This window comes from Calliopsis andreniformis, unplaced genomic scaffold (genome assembly GCF_051401765.1).
Source record: "Calliopsis andreniformis isolate RMS-2024a unplaced genomic scaffold, iyCalAndr_principal scaffold0018, whole genome shotgun sequence".
Classification (NCBI taxonomy): Eukaryota; Metazoa; Arthropoda; class Insecta; order Hymenoptera; family Andrenidae; genus Calliopsis; species Calliopsis andreniformis.
In genome coordinates, this window is record NW_027480430.1 from 13,881,409 (window position 1) to 13,898,819 (window position 17,411).

The following is a 17,411-nucleotide window of genomic DNA, read 5'->3' on the forward strand; positions in this document are numbered from 1 at the left end:
TTTCTACGTTCCGGGCAACCTAGGCTTCACCCTAGGATGTGGCTCCACCATATCGAATAGGTAGGGCCCTAGAAGTCAACGCCCGAAGCATAAAATGCAATAAAAATACAACAGTTTTTCCATCGTATAACAGGAATAATTGCAACCAGTGTGAAAGTGATGGTCATTTCTAAGTTCCGGGCATCCTAGGCTTCACTCTAGGGCGTTGGTCCACTAGATCCAATAGATAGGGCCTTAGAAGTCAACGCACGAAGCATAAAATGCAATAAAAATACAACAGTTTTTCCATCGTATAACAGGAATAATTGCAACCAGTGTGAAAGTGATGGTCATTTCTACGTTCCGGGCATCCTAGGCTTCACTCTAGGGCGTTGGTCCACTAGATCCAACAGATAGGGCCTAAGAAGTCAACGCCAGAAGGATAAAATACTATATAAATACAACAGTTTTTCCATTGTATAAAACGAATAATTGCAACCAGTGTGAAAGTATTGCCCATTTCTACGTTCCGGGCAACCTAGGCTTCGCTCCAGCGCGTTCCTCCACCAGAAGAATAGATAGGGCCTAAGAAGTCAACGCTAGAAGCATAAAATACAATATAAATACAACAGATTTTCCATCTTGTAAAACGAATAATAGCAACCAGAGTGAAAGTTATGGTCATTTCTACGGTCCGGGCAACCTAGGCATCACTCTAGGGCGTTGCTCCACCACATCGAATAGCTACGGCCTTAGAAGCCTACGTCAGAAGCATAAAATACAATATAAATACAACAGCTTTTCCAGGGTATAGATTGAATAATTGCAAACAGTGTGAAAGTAACGTTCATTTCTACGTTCCGGGCAACTTAGGCTTGACTCTAGGGCGTTGTCCAACCAGATCGAATAGTTAGGGCTTTAGAAGTTAGCGCCGGAAGCATAAAATACAATATAGGTACAACAGTTTTTCCATCCGATAAAACGAACAATTGCATCCAATGTGAAGGTAATGGCCATTTCTACGTTCCGGGCAACCTAGGCTTCACTCTAGGGCGTTGGTCCAACAGATCGAATAGTTAGGGCCTTAGAAGTCAACGCCCGAAGCATAAAATACAATAAAGGTACAACAGATTTTCAATCGTATAACAGGAGTAATTGCAGCCAGCGTGAAGGTTATGGTCATTTCTACGTTCCGGGCAACCTAGGCTTCAATCTAGGTCGTTGTTCCAAGAGGTCGAACATTTAGGACCTAAGAAGTCAACGCAAGAAGCATAAAATACAATATAAATACAACAGTTTGTCCATCGTATAAAACGAATAATTGCATCCAGTGTGAAAGTAATGGCCATTTCTACGTTCCGGGCAACCCAGGCTTCACTCTATGGCGTTGCTCCACCAGATCGAATTATTAGGGCCTAAGAAGTCATCGCCAGAAGCATAAAATACAATAAAAATACAACGGTTTTTCCATCGTATAAAACGAACAATTGCAACCAGTGTGAAAGTAATGGCCATTTCTACGTTCCGGGCAACCTAGGCTTCGGTCCAGCGCGTTCCTCCACCAGAAGAATAGATAGGGCCTAAGAAGTCAACGCTAGAAGCATAAAATACAATATAAATACAACAGATTTTCCATCGTATAAAACGAATAATAGCAACCAGAGTGAAAGTTATGGTCATTTCTACGGTCCGGGCCACCTAGGCTTCACTCTAGGGCGTTGATCCGACAGATCGAATAGTTAGAGCCTCATAAGGCCACGCCCGAGGCATAAAATACAAAATAAATAGAACATTTTTTCCATTGTATAAAACGAATAATTGCAACCAGTATGAACGTTATGGCCATTTCTACGTTCCGGGCCACCTACGCTTCACACTAGAGCGTTGCTCCACCAGATCGAATAGTTAGGGCCTAAGAAGTCAACGCCCGAGGCATAAAGTACAAAATAAATACAACAGCTTTTCCTTTGTATAAAACGAATTATTGCAACCATTGTGAAACTTATGGTCATTTCTACGTTCCGCGCAACCTAGGCTTCACTCTAGGGCGTTGCTCGACCAGATCGAATGGGTAGGGCCTTAGAAGTGAACGCCAGAAGCATAAAGTATAATAAAAATCCAACAGTTTTTCCATCGTATAACAGGAATAATTGCAACCAATGTGAAAGTGATGGTCATTTCTACGTTCCGTGCAACCTAGGCTTCAATCTAGGGCGTTGCTCCACCAGATCGAATCGTTATGGCATAAGAAGTCAAAGCCAGAAGCATAAAATACAATATAAATACAACAGTTTTTCCGTTGTATAAAACGAATAATTGCAACCAGAGTGAACGTTATGGTCATTTCTACGTTCCGGGCCACCTAGGCTTCACCCTAGGACGTGGCTCCACCATATCGAATAGCTACGGCCTTAGAAGCCTACGTCAGAAGCATAAAATACAATATAAATACAACAGCTTTTCCAGGGTATAGATTGAATAATTGCAAACAGTGTGAAAGTAACGTTCATTTCTACGTTCCGGGCAACTTAGGCTTGACTCTAGGGCGTTGTCCAACCAGATCGAATAGTTAGGGCTTTAGAAGTTAGCGCCGGAAGCATAAAATACAATATAGATACAACAGTTTTTCCATCCGATAAAACGAACAATTGCATCCAATGTGAAAGTAATGGCCATTTCTACGTTCCGGGCAACCTAGGCTTCACTCTAGGGCGTTGGTCCAACAGATCGAATAGTTAGGGCCTTAGAAGTCAACGCCCGAAGCATAAAATACAATAAAGATACAACAGATTTTCAATCGTATAACAGGAGTAATTGCAGCCAGCGTGAAGGTTATGGTCATTTCTACGTTCCGGGCAACCTAGGCTTCAATCTAAGTCGTTGTTCCAAGAGATCGAACATTTAGGACCTAAGAAGTCAACGCAAGAAGCATAAAATACAATATAAATACAACAGTTTGTCCATCGTATAAAACGAATAATTGCATCCAGTGTGAAAGTAATGGCCATTTCCACGTTCCGGGCAATCTAGGCTTCACTCTGTGGCGTTGTGTCACCAGGTCGAATTGTAAGGGCCTTTCAAGTCAACGCCAGAAATATAAAATACAAAACAAATACAACAGTTTTTCCATCGTATAGAACGAATAATTGCATCCAGTGTGAAAGCAATGGCCATTTCTACGCTCCGGGCAACCTAGGCTTCACACTAGGGCGTTGCTCCACCAGATCGAATAGTTAGGGCCTTAGAAGTCAAAGCTCGAAGCATAAAGTACAATAAAGATACAACAGTTTTTCAATCCCATAACAGGAGTAATTGCAGCCAGCGTGAAGGTTATGGTCATTTCTACGTTCCGGGTAATCTAGGCTTCACTCTGGGGCGTTGCTCCACCAGATCGAATACCTAGGGACTTAGAAGTCAACGCCAGAAGCATAAAATACACTAAAAATATAACAGTTTTTCCATCGTATAGAACGAATAATTGCATCCAGTGTGAAAGCAATGGCCATTTCTACGTTCCGGGCAACCTAGGCGTCACTCTAGTGCGTTGCTCCAACAGATCGAAGAGTTAGGGCCTTAGAAGTCAACGCCCGAAGCATAAAATGCAATAAAAATACAACAGTTTTTCCATCGTATAACAGGAATAATTGCAACCAGTGTGAAAGTGATGGTCATTTCTACGTTCCGGGCATCCTAGGCTTCACTCTAGGGCGTTGGTCCACTAGATCCAATAGATAGGGCCTAAGAAGTCAACGCCAGAAGGATAAAATACTATATAAATACAACAGTTTTTCCATTGTATAAAACGAATAATTGCAACCAGTGTGAAAGTATTGCCCATTTCTACGTTCCGGGCAACCTAGGCTTCGCTCCAGCGCGTTCCTCCACCAGAAGAATAGATAGGGCCTAAGAAGTCAACGCTAGAAGCATAAAATACAATATAAATACAACAGATTTTCCATCGTGTAAAACGAATAATAGCAACCAGAGTGAAAGTTATGGTCATTTCTACGGTCCGGGCAACCTAGGCATCACTCTAGGGCGTTGCTCCACCACATCGAATAGCTACGGCCTTAGATGCCTACGTCAGAAGCATAAAATACAATATAAATACAACAGCTTTTCCAGGGTATAGATTGAACAATTGCAAACAGTGTGAAAGTAATGGCCATTTCTACGTTCCGGGCAACCTAGGCTTCACTCTAGGGCGTTGGTCCAACAGATCGAATAGTTAGGGCCTTAGAAGTCAACGCCCGAAGCATAAAATACAATAAAGATACAACAGATTTTCAATCGTATAACAGGAGTAATTGCAGCCAGCGTGAAGGTTATGGTCATTTCTACGTTCCGGGCAACCTAGGCTTCAATCTAAGTCGTTGTTCCAAGAGATCGAACATTTAGGACCTAAGAAGTCAACGCAAGAAGCATAAAATACAATATAAATACAACAGTTTGTCCATCGTATAAGACGAATAATTGCATCCAGTGTGAAAGTAATGGCCATTTCCACGTTCCGGGCAATCTAGGCTTCACTCTATGGCGTTGTGTCACCAGGTCGAATTGTAAGGGCCTTTCAAGTCAACGCCAGAAATATAAAATACAAAACAAATACAACAGTTTTTCCATCGTATAGAACGAATAATTGCATCCAGTGTGAAAGCAATGGCCATTTCTACGCTCCGGGCAACCTAGGCTTCACACTAGGGCGTTGCTCCACCAGATCGAATAGTTAGGGCCTTAGAAGTCAAAGCTCGAAGCATAAAGTACAATAAAGATACAACAGTTTTTCAATCCCATAACAGGAGTAATTGCAGCCAGCGTGAAGGTTATGGTCATTTCTACGTTCCGGGTAATCTAGGCTTCACTCTGGGGCGTTGCTCCACCAGATCGAATACCTAGGGACTTAGAAGTCAACGCCAGAAGCATAAAATACACTAAAAATATAACAGTTTTTCCATCGTATAGAACGAATAATTGCATCCAGTGTGAAAGCAATGGCCATTTCTACGTTCCGGGCAACCTAGGCGTCACTCTAGTGCGTTGCTCCAACAGATCGAAGAGTTAGGGCCTTAGAAGTCAACGCCCGAAGCATAAAATGCAATAAAAATACAACAGTTTTTCCATCGTATAACAGGAATAATTGCAACCAGTGTGAAAGTGATGGTCATTTCTACGTTCCGGGCATCCTAGGCTTCACTCTAGGGCGTTGGTCCACTAGATCCAATAGATAGGGCCTAAGAAGTCAACGCCAGAAGGATAAAATACTATATAAATACAACAGTTTTTCCATTGTATAAAACGAATAATTGCAACCAGTGTGAAAGTATTGCCCATTTCTACGTTCCGGGCAACCTAGGCTTCGCTCCAGCGCGTTCCTCCACCAGAAGAATAGATAGGGCCTAAGAAGTCAACGCTAGAAGCATAAAATACAATATAAATACAACAGATTTTCCATCGTGTAAAACGAATAATAGCAACCAGAGTGAATGTTATGGTCATTTCTACGGTCCGGGCAACCTAGGCATCACTCTAGGGCGTTGCTCCACCACATCGAATAGCTACGGCCTTAGAAGCCTACGTCAGAAGCATAAAATACAATATAAATACAACAGCTTTTCCAGGGTATAGATTGAATAATTGCAAACAGTGTGAAAGTAACGTTCATTTCTACGTTCCGGGCAACTTAGGCTTGACTCTAGGGCGTTGTCCAACCAGATCGAATAGTTAGGGCTTTAGAAGTTAGCGCCGGAAGCATAAAATACAATATAGGTACAACAGTTTTTCCATCCGATAAAACGAACAATTGCATCCAATGTGAAAGTAATGGCCATTTCTACGTTCCGGGCAACCTAGGCTTCACTCTAGGGCGTTGGTCCAACAGATCGAATAGTTAGGGCCTTAGAAGTCAACGCCCGAAGCATAAAATACAATAAAGATACAACAGATTTTCAATCGTATAACAGGAGTAATTGCAGCCAGCGTGAAGGTTATGGTCATTTCTACGTTCCGGGCAACCTAGGCTTCAATCTAGGTCGTTGTTCCAAGAGATCGAACATTTAGGACCTAAGAAGTCAACGCAAGAAGCATAAAATACAATATAAATACAACAGTTTGTCCATCGTATAAAACGAATAATTGCATCCAGTGTGAAAGTAATGGCCATTTCTACGTTCCGGGCAACCCAGGCTTCACTCTATGGCGTTGCTCCACCAGATCGAATTATTAGGGCCTAAGAAGTCATCGCCAGAAGCATAAAATACAATAAAAATACAACGGTTTTTCCATCGTATAAAACGAACAATTGCAACCAGTGTGAAAGTAATGGCCATTTCTACGTTCCGGGCAACCTAGGCTTCGGTCCAGCGCGTTCCTCCACCAGAAGAATAGATAGGGCCTAAGAAGTCAACGCTAGAAGCATAAAATACAATATAAATACAACAGATTTTCCATCGTATAAAACGAATAATAGCAACCAGAGTGAAAGTTATGGTCATTTCTACGGTCCGGGCCACCTAGGCTTCACTCTAGGGCGTTGATCCGACAGATCGAATAGTTAGAGCCTCATAAGGCCACGCCCGAGGCATAAAATACAAAATAAATAGAACATTTTTTCCATTGTATAAAACGAATAATTGCAACCAGTATGAACGTTATGGCCATTTCTACGTTCCGGGCCACCTACGCTTCACACTAGAGCGTTGCTCCACCAGATCGAATAGTTAGGGCCTAAGAAGTCAACGCCCGAGGCATAAAGTACAAAATAAATACAACAGCTTTTCCTTTGTATAAAACGAATTATTGCAACCATTGTGAAACTTATGGTCATTTCTACGTTCCGCGCAACCTAGGCTTCACTCTAGGGCGTTGCTCGACCAGATCGAATGGGTAGGGCCTTAGAAGTGAACGCCAGAAGCATAAAGTATAATAAAAATCCAACAGTTTTTCCATCGTATAACAGGAATAATTGCAACCAATGTGAAAGTGATGGTCATTTCTACGTTCCGTGCAACCTAGGCTTCAATCTAGGGCGTTGCTCCACCAGATCGAATCGTTATGGCATAAGAAGTCAAAGCCAGAAGCATAAAATACAATATAAATACAACAGTTTTTCCGTTGTATAAAACGAATAATTGCAACCAGAGTGAACGTTATGGTCATTTCTACGTTCCGGGCCACCTAGGCTTCACCCTAGGACGTGGCTCCACCATATCGAATAGTTAGGTCCTAAGAAGTCAACGCCAGAAGCATAAAATACAATATAAGAACAACAGTTTTTCCATTGTATAAAACGAATAATTGCAACCAGTGTGAAAGTGATGGTCATTTCTACGTTTCGGGCAGCCTAGGCTTCACTCTAGGGCGTTGCTCCACCAGAAGAATAGATAGGGCCTAAGAAGTCAACGCTAGAAGCATAAAATACAATACGAATACAACAGATTTTCCATCGTATAAAACGAATAATAGCAACCAGTGTGAAAGTTATGGTCATTTCTACGGTCCGTGCCACCTAGGCTTCACTCTAGGGCGTTGCTCCGACAGATCGAATAGTTAGGGCCTCATAAGGCAACACCCGAGGCATAAAATACAAAATAAATAGAACAGTTATTCCGTTGTATAAACCGAATTATTGCAACCAGTGTGAAAGTTATGGTCATTTCTACGATCCGTACAACCTAGGCTTCACTCTAGGGCGTTGGTCCACCAGATCGAATAGTTATGGCCTAAGAAGTCAACGCCAGAAGCATAAAATACAGTATAAATACAACAGCTTTTCCATTGTATAAAACGAATAATTGCAACCAGTATGTACGTTATGGTCATTTCTACGTTCCGGGCAACCTAGGCTTCACCCTAGGATGTGGCTCCACCATATCGATTAGTTAGGGCCCTAGAAGTCAACGCCCGAAGCATAAAATGCAATAAAAATACAACAGTTTTTCCATCGTATAACAGGAATAATTGCAACCAGTGTGAAAGTGATGGTCATTTCTACGTTCCGGGCATCCTAGGCTTCACTCTAGGGCGTTGGTCCACTAGATCCAATAGATAGGGCCTAAGAAGTCAACGCCAGAAGGATAAAATACTATATAAATACAACAGTTTTTCCATTGTATAAAACGAATAATTGCAGCCAGAGTGAACGTTATGGTCATTTCTACGTTCCGGGCCACCTAGGCTTCACTCTAGGGCGTTGATCCGACAGATCGAATAGTTAGAGCCTCGTAAGGCCACGCCCGAGGCATAAAATACAAAATAAATAGAACATTTTTTCCATTGTATAAAACGAATAATTGCAACCAGTATGAACGTTATGGCCATTTCTACGTTCCGGGCAACCTAGGCTTCGGTCCAGCGCGTTCCTCCACCAGAAGAATAGATAGGGCCTAAGAAGTCAACGCTAGAAGCATAAAATACAATATAAATACAACAGTTTTTCCATTGTATAAAACGAATAATTGCAACCAGAGTGAACGTTGTGGTCATTTCTACGTTCCGGGCCACCTAGGCTTCACCCTAGGACGTGGCTCCACCATATCGAATAGTTAGGTCCTAAGAAGTCAACGCCAGAAGCATAAAATACAATATAAGAACAACAGTTTTTCCATTGTATAAAACGAATAATTGCAACCAGTGTGAAAGTGATGGTCATTTCTACGTTTCGGGCAGCCTAGGCTTCACTCTAGGGCGTTGCTCCACCAGAAGAATAGATAGGGCCTAAGAAGTCAACGCTAGAAGCATAAAATAAAATACGAATACAACAGATTTTCCATCGTATAAAACGAATAATAGCAACCAGTGTGAAAGTTATGGTCATTTCTACTGTCCGTGCCACCTAGGCTTCACTCTAGGGCGTTGCTCCGACAGATCGAATAGTTAGGGCCTCATAAGGCAACGCCCGAGGCATAAAATACAAAATAAATAGAACAGTTATTCCGTTGTATAAACCGAATTATTGCAACCAGTGTGAAAGTTATGGTCATTTCTACGATCCGTACAACCTAGGCTTCACTCTAGGGCGTTGGTCCACCAGATCGAATAGTTATGGCCTAAGAAGTCAACGCCAGAAGCATAAAATACAGTATAAATACAACAGCTTTTCCATTGTATAAAACGAATAATTGCAACCAGTATGTACGTTATGGTCATTTCTACGTTCCGGGCAACCTAGGCTTCACCCTAGGATGTGGCTCCACCATATCGAATAGTTAGGGCCCAAGAAGTCAACGCCCGAAGCATAAAATGCAATAAAAATACAACAGTTTTTCCATCGTATAACAGGAATAATTGCAACCAGTGTGAAAGTGATGGTCATTTCTACGTTCCGGGCATCCTAGGCTTCACTCTAGGGCGTTGGTCCACTAGATCCAATAGATAGGGCCTAAGAAGTCAACGCCAGAAGGATAAAATACTATATAAACACAACAGTTTTTCCATTGTATAAAACGAATAATTGCAGCCAGAGTGAACGTCATGGTCATTTCTACGTTCCGGTCCACCTAGGCTTCACCGTAGGACGTGGCTCCACAATATCGTATAGTTAGGTCCTAAGAAGTCAACGCCAGAAGCATAAAATACAATATAAGAACAACAGTTTTTCCATTGTATAAAACGAATAATTGCAACCAGTGTGAAAGTATTGCCCATTTCTACGTTCCGGGCAACCTAGGCTTCGCTCCAGCGCGTTCCTCCACCAGAAGAATAGATAGGGCCTAAGAAGTCAACGCTAGAAGCATAAAATACAATAAAAATACAACAGATTTTCCATCGTGTAAAATGAATAATAGCAACCAGAGTGAAAGTTATGGTCATTTCTACGGTCCGGGCCACCTAGGCTTCACCATAGGGCGTTGATCCGACAGATCGAATAGTTAGGGCCTCATAAGGCCACGCCCGAGGCATAAAATACAAAATAAATAGAACAGTTTTTCCATTGTATAAAACGAATTATTGCAACCAGTGTGAAAGTTATGGACATTTCTACGTTCCGTACAACCTAGGCTTCACTCTAGGGCGTTGGGCCACTAGATCGAATAGTTATGGCCTAAGAAGTCAACGCCAGAAGCATAAAATACAATATAAATACATAAGTTTTTCCATTGTATAAAACGAATAATTGCAACCAGAATGAACGTAATTGTCATTTCTACGTTCCGGGCAACCTAGGCTTCACCCTAGGATGTGGCTCCACCATATCGAATAGTTAGGGCCTTAGAAGTCAACGCCCGAAGCATAAAGTACTATAAAAATACAACACTTTTTCCACCGTATAACAGGAATAATTGCAAACAGTGTGAAGGTAATGGTCATTTTACGCTCCGGTCAACCTAGGCTTCGCTCTAGGGCGTTGCTCCACCAGATCGAAGAGTTAGGGCCTCAGAAGACGACGCCCGAAGCAAAAAATACAAAATGAATAGAACAGTTTTTCCATCGTATAAAACGAATAATTGCAGCCAGTCTGAAAGTTATGGTCATTTCTACGTTCCGGGCAACCTAGGCATCACTCTAGGGCGTTGATCCGACAGATCGAATAGTTAGGGCCTAAGAAGTCAACGCCCGAGGCATAAAGTACAAAATAAATGCAACAGCTTTTCCTTTGTATAAAACGAATTATTGCAACCATTGTGAAACTTATGGTCATTTCTACGTTCCGCGCAACCTAGGCTTCACTCTAGGGCGTTGCTCGACCAGATCGAATGGGTAGGGCCTTAGAAGTGAACGCCAGAGGCATAAAGTACAATAAAAATCCAACAGTTTTTCAATCGTATAACAGGAGTAATTGCAGCCAGCGTGAAGGTTATGGTCAATACTACGTTCCGTGCAACCTAGGCTTCAATCTAGGGCGTTGCTCCACCAGATCGAATCGTTATGGCATAAGAAGTCAAAGCCAGAAGCATAAAATACAATATAAATACAACAGTTTTTCCATTGTATAAAACGAATAATTGCAACCAGAGTGAACGTTATGGTCATTTCTACGTTCCAGGCCACCTAGGCTTCACCCTAGGACGTGGCTCCACCATATCGAACAGTTAGGTCCTAAGAAGTCAACTCCAGAAGCATAAAATACAATATAACGACAACAGTTTTTCCATTGTATAAAACGAATAATTGCAACCAGTGTGAAAGTGATGGTCATTTCTACGTTTCGGGCAGCCTAGGCTTCACACTAGGGCGTTGCTCCACCAGAAGAATAGATAGGGCCTAAGAAGTCAACGCTAGAAGCATAAAATTCAATACAAATACAACAGATTTTCCATCGTATAAAACGAATAATAGCAACTAGTGTGAAAGTTATGGTCATTTCTACGGTCCGGGCCACCTAGGCTTCACTCTAGGGCGTTGCTCCGACAGATCGAATAGTTAGGGCCTCATAAGGCAACGCCCGAGGCATAAAATACAAAATAAATAGAACAGTTTTTCCATTGTGTAAAACGAATTATTGCAACCAGTGTGAAAGTTATGGTCATTTCTACGATCCGTACAACCTAGGCTTCACTCTAGGGCGTTGGTCCACCAGATCGAACAGTTATGGCCTAAGAAGTCAACGCCAGAAGCATAAAATACAGTATAAATACAACAGCTTTTCCATTGTATAAAACGAATAATTGCACCCAGTATGTACGTTATGGTCTTTTCTACGTTCCCGGCAACCTAGGCTTCACCCTAGGATGTGGCTCCACCATATCGAATAGTTAGGGCCTTAGAAGTCAACGCCCGAAGCATAAAATGCAATAAAAATACAACAGTTTTTCCATCGTATAACAGGAATAATTGCAACCAGTGTGAAAGTGATTGTCATTTCTACGTTCCGGGCATCCTAGGCTTCACTCTAGGGCGTTGGTCCACCAGATCCAATAGATAGGGCCTAAGAAGTTAACGCCAGAAGGATAAAATACTATATAAATACAACAGTTTTTCCATTGTATAAAACGAATAATTGCAACCAGAGTGAACGTCATGGTCATTTCTACGTTCCGCGCAACCTAGGCTTCACTCTAGGGCGTTGCTCGACCAGATCGAATGGGTAGGGCCTTAGAAGTGAACGCCAGAAGCATAAAGTACAATAAAAATCCAACAGTTTTTCAATCGTATAACAGGAGTAATTGCAGCCAGCGTGAAGGTTATGGTCAATACTACGTTCCGTGCAACCTAGGCTTCAATCTAGGGCGTTGCTCCACCAGATCGAATCGTTATGGCATAAGAAGTCAAAGCCAGAAGCATAAAATACAATATAAATACAACAGTTTTTCCATTGTATAAAACGAATAATTGCAACCAGAGTGAACGTTATGGTCATTTCTACGTTCCAGGCCACCTAGGCTTCACCCTAGGACGTGGCTCCACCATATCGAACAGTTAGGTCCTAAGAAGTCAACTCCAGAAGCATAAAATACAATATAAGGACAACAGTTTTTCCATTGTATAAAACGAATAATTGCAACCAGTGTGAAAGTGATGGTCATTTCTACGTTTCGGGCAGCCTAGGCTTCACACTAGGGCGTTGCTCCACCAGAAGAATAGATAGGGCCTAAGAAGTCAACGCTAGAAGCATAAAATTCAATACAAATACAACAGATTTTCCATCGTATAAAACGAATAATAGCAACTAGTGTGAAAGTTATGGTCATTTCTACGGTCCGGGCCACCTAGGCTTCACTCTAGGGCGTTGCTCCGACAGATCGAATAGTTAGGGCCTCATAAGGCAACGCCCGAGGCATAAAATACAAAATAAATAGAACAGTTTTTCCATTGTGTAAAACGAATTATTGCAACCAGTGTGAAAGTTATGGTCATTTCTACGATCCGTACAACCTAGGCTTCACTCTAGGGCGTTGGTCCACCAGATCGAACAGTTATGGCCTAAGAAGTCAACGCCAGAAGCATAAAATACAGTATAAATACAACAGCTTTTCCATTGTATAAAACGAATAATTGCACCCAGTATGTACGTTATGGTCATTTCTACGTTCCCGGCAACCTAGGCTTCACCCTAGGATGTGGCTCCACCATATCGAATAGTTAGGGCCTTAGAAGTCAACGCCCGAAGCATAAAATGCAATAAAAATACAACAGTTTTTCCATCGTATAACAGGAATAATTGCAACCAGTGTGAAAGTGATTGTCATTTCTACGTTCCGGGCATCCTAGGCTTCACTCTAGGGCGTTGGTCCACCAGATCCAATAGATAGGGCCTAAGAAGTTAACGCCAGAAGGATAAAATACTATATAAATACAACAGTTTTTCCATTGTATAAAACGAATAATTGCAACCAGAGTGAACGTCATGGTCATTTCTACGTTCCGGGCCACCTAGGCTTCACCGTAGGACGTGGCTCCACAATATCGTATAGTTAGGTCCTAAGAAGTCATCGCCAGAAGCATAAAATACAATAAAAATACAACGGTTTTTCCATCGTATAAAACGAATAATTGCAACCAGTGTGAAAGTACTGGTCATTTCTACGTATTGGGCAACCTAGGCTTCGCTCCAGGGCATTGGTGCACCAGATCGAATACCTAGCGACTTAGAAGCCAACGCACAGAGCATAAAATGCAATAAAGATACAACAGTTTTTCCATCGTGTAGAACGGTTAATTGCAACCAGTGTGAAAGTACTTGTCATTTCTACGTTCCGTGCAACCTACGCTTCAACCTAGGGCGTTGCTCCACCAGATCGAATAGTTAGGGCCTAAGAAGTCAACGCCAGAAGCATAAAATACTATATAAATACAACAGTTTTTCCATTGTATAAAACGAATAATTGCAACCAGTGTGAAAGTAATGGCCATTTCTACGTTCCGGGCAACCTAGGCTTCGCTCCAGCGCGTTCCTCCACCAGAAGAATAGATAGGGCCTAAGAAGTCAACGCCAGAAGCATAAAATACAATATAAATACAACAGTTTTTCCATTGTATAAAACGAATAATTGCAACCAGTATGAACGTAATTGTCATTCCTACGTTCCGGGCAACCTAGGCTTCACCCTAGGATGTGGCTCCACCATATCGAATAGTTGGGGCCTTAGAAGTCAACGCCCGAAGCATAAAGTACTATAAAAATACAACACTTTTTCCACCGTATAACAGGAATAATTGCAAACAGTGTGAAGGTAATGGTCATTTTACGCTCCGGTCAACCTAGGCTTCACTCTAGGGCGTTGCTCCACCAGATCGAAGAGTTAGGGCCTTAGAAGACGACGCCCGAAGCAAAAAATACAAAATGAATAGAACAGTTTTTCCATCGTATAAAACGAATAATTGCAGCCAGTCTGAAAGTTATGGTCATTTCTACGTTCCGGGCAACATAGGCATCACTCTAGGGCGTTGCTCCACCACATCGAATAGCTACGGCCTTAGAAGCCTACGTCAGAAGCATAAAATACAATATAAATACAACAGCTTTTCCAGGGTATAAATTGAATAATTGCAAACAGTGTGAAAGTAACGTTCATTTCTACGTTCCGGGCAACTTAGGCTTGACTCTAGGGCGCTGTCCAACCAGATCGAATAGTTAGGGCTTTAGAAGTCAGCGCCGGAAGCATAAAATACAATATAGACACAACAGTTTTTCCATCCTGTAAAACGAACAATTGCATCCAATGTGAAAGTAATGGCCATTTCTACGTTCCGGGCAACCTAGGCTTCACTCTAGGGCGTTGGTGCACCAGATCGAATAGTTAGGGCCTTAGAAGTCAACGCCCGAAGCATAAAATACAATAAAGATACAACAGATTTTCAATCGTATAACAGGAGTAATTGCAGCCAGCGTGAAGGTTATGGTCATTTCTACGTTCCGGGCAACCTAGGCTTCAATCTAGGTTGTTGTTCCAACAGATCGAACATTTAGGGCCTAAGAAGTCAACGCAAGAATCATAAAATACAATATAAATACAACAGTTTGTTCATCGTATAAAACGAATAATTGCATCCAGTGTGAAAGTATTGGCCATTTCTACGTTCCGGGCAACCTAGGCTTCACTCTATGGCGTTGCTCCACCAGATCGAATTGTTAGGGCCTAAGAAGCCATCGCCAGAAGCATAAAATACAATAAAAATACAACGGTTTTTCCATCGTATAAAACGAATAATTGCAACCAGTGTGAAGTCGTGGTCTTTTCTACGTTCCGAGCAACCTAGGCTTCAATCTAGGTCGTTGTTCCACCAGATCGAACAGCTAGGGCCTAAGAAGTCAACGCAAGAAGCATAAAATACAATATAAATACAACAGTTTGTCCATCGTATAGAACGAATAATTGCATCCAGTGTGAAAGTAATGGCCATTTCTACGTTCCGGGCAACCTAGGCTTCACTCTAGGACGTTGCTTCACCGGATCGAATAGTTAGGGCCCAAGAAGTCAACGCCAGAAGCATAAAATTCACTAAAAATACAACAGTTTTTCCATCGTATAAAACGAATAACTGCATCCAGTGTGAAAGCAATGGCCATTTCTACGTTCCGGGCAGCCTAGGCTTCGCTCTAGGTCGTTGTTCACCCAGTTCGAATAGCTAGGGACTTAGAAGTCAACACCAGAAGCATAAAATACAATAAAAATACAACAGTTTTTCCATCGTATAACACGAGTAATTGCAACCAGTGTAAACGTAATGGTCATTTCTACGTTCCTGTCAACCTGGTCTTCACTCCAGGGCGTTGCTCCACTACATCGAATAGCTACGACCTTAGAAGTTAACGCAAGGAGCATAAAATACAATATAAGCACAACAGATTTTCCATCGTATAAGATGAATAATTGCAATCAGTGTGAAAGTAATGGTCTTTTCTGCGTACCGGGCATCCTAGGCTTCACTCTAGGGCGTTGGTCCACCAGATCGAATAGTTATGGCCTAAGAAGTCAACGCCAGAAGCATAAAATACAGTATAAATACAAAGGCTTTTCCATTGTATAAAACGAATAATTGCAACCAGTATGTACGTTATGGTCATTTCTACGTTCCGGGCCACCTAGGCTTCACCGTAGGACGTGGCTCCACAATATCGTATAGTTAGGTCCTAAGAAGTCAACGCCAGAAGCATAAAATACAATATAAGAACAACAGTTTTTCCATTGTATAAAACGAATAATTGCAACCAGTGTGAAAGTATTGCCCATTTCTACGTTCCGGGCAACCTAGGCTTCGCTCCAGAGCGTTCCTCCACCAGAAGAATAGATAGGGCCTAAGAAGTCAACGCTAGAAGCATAAAATACAATATAAATACAACAGATTTTCCATCGTGTAAAACGAATAATAGCAACCAGAGTGAAAGTTATGGTCATTTCTACGGTCCGGGCAACCTAGGCATCACTCTAGGGCGTTGCTCCACCACATCGAATAGCTACGGCCTTAGAAGCCTACGTCAGAAGCATAAAATACAATATAAATATAACAGCTTTTCCAGGGTATAGATTGAATAATTGCAAACAGTGTGAAAGTAACGTTCATTTCTACGTTCCGGGCAACTTAGGCTTGACTCTAGGGCGTTGTCCAACCAGATCGAATAGTTAGGGCTTTAGAAGTTAGCGCCGGAAGCATAAAATACAATATAGATACAACAGTTTTTCCATCCGATAAAACGAACAATTGCATCCAATGCGAAAGTAATGGCCATTTCTACGTTCCGGGCAACCTAGGCTTCACTCTAGGGCGTTGGTCCAACAGATCGAATAGTTAGGGCCTTAGAAGTCAACGCCCGAAGCATAAAATACAATAAAGATACAACAGATTTTCAATCGTATAACAGGAGTAATTGCAGCCAGCGTGAAGGTTATGGTCATTTCTACGTTCCGGGCAACCTAGGCTTCAATCTAGGTCGTTGTTCCAAGAGATCGAACATTTAGGACCTAAGAAGTCAACGCAAGAAGCATAAAATACCATATAAATACAACAGTTTGTCCATCGTATAAAACGAATAATTGCATCCAGTGTGAAAGTAATGGCCATTTCTACGTTCGGGGCAACCCAGGCTTCACTCTATGGCGTTGCTCCACCAGATCGAATTATTAGGGCCTAAGAAGTCATCGCCAGAAGCATAAAATACAATAAAAATACAACGGTTTTTCCATCGTATAAAACGAACAATTGCAACCAGTGTGAAAGTAATGGCCATTTCTACGTTCCGGGCAACCTAGGCTTCGGTCCAGCGCGTTCCTCCACCAGAAGAATAGATAGGGCCTAAGAAGTCAACGCTAGAAGCATAAAATACAATATAAATACAACAGATTTTCCATCGTATAAAACGAATAATAGCAACCAGAGTGAAAGTTATGGTCATTTCTACGGTCCGGGCCACCTAGGCTTCACTCTAGGGCGTTGATCCGACAGATCGAATAGTTAGAGCCTCATAAGGCCACGCCCGAGGCATAAAATACAAAATAAATAGAACATTTTTTCCATTGTATAAAACGAATAATTGCAACCAGTATGAACGTTATGGC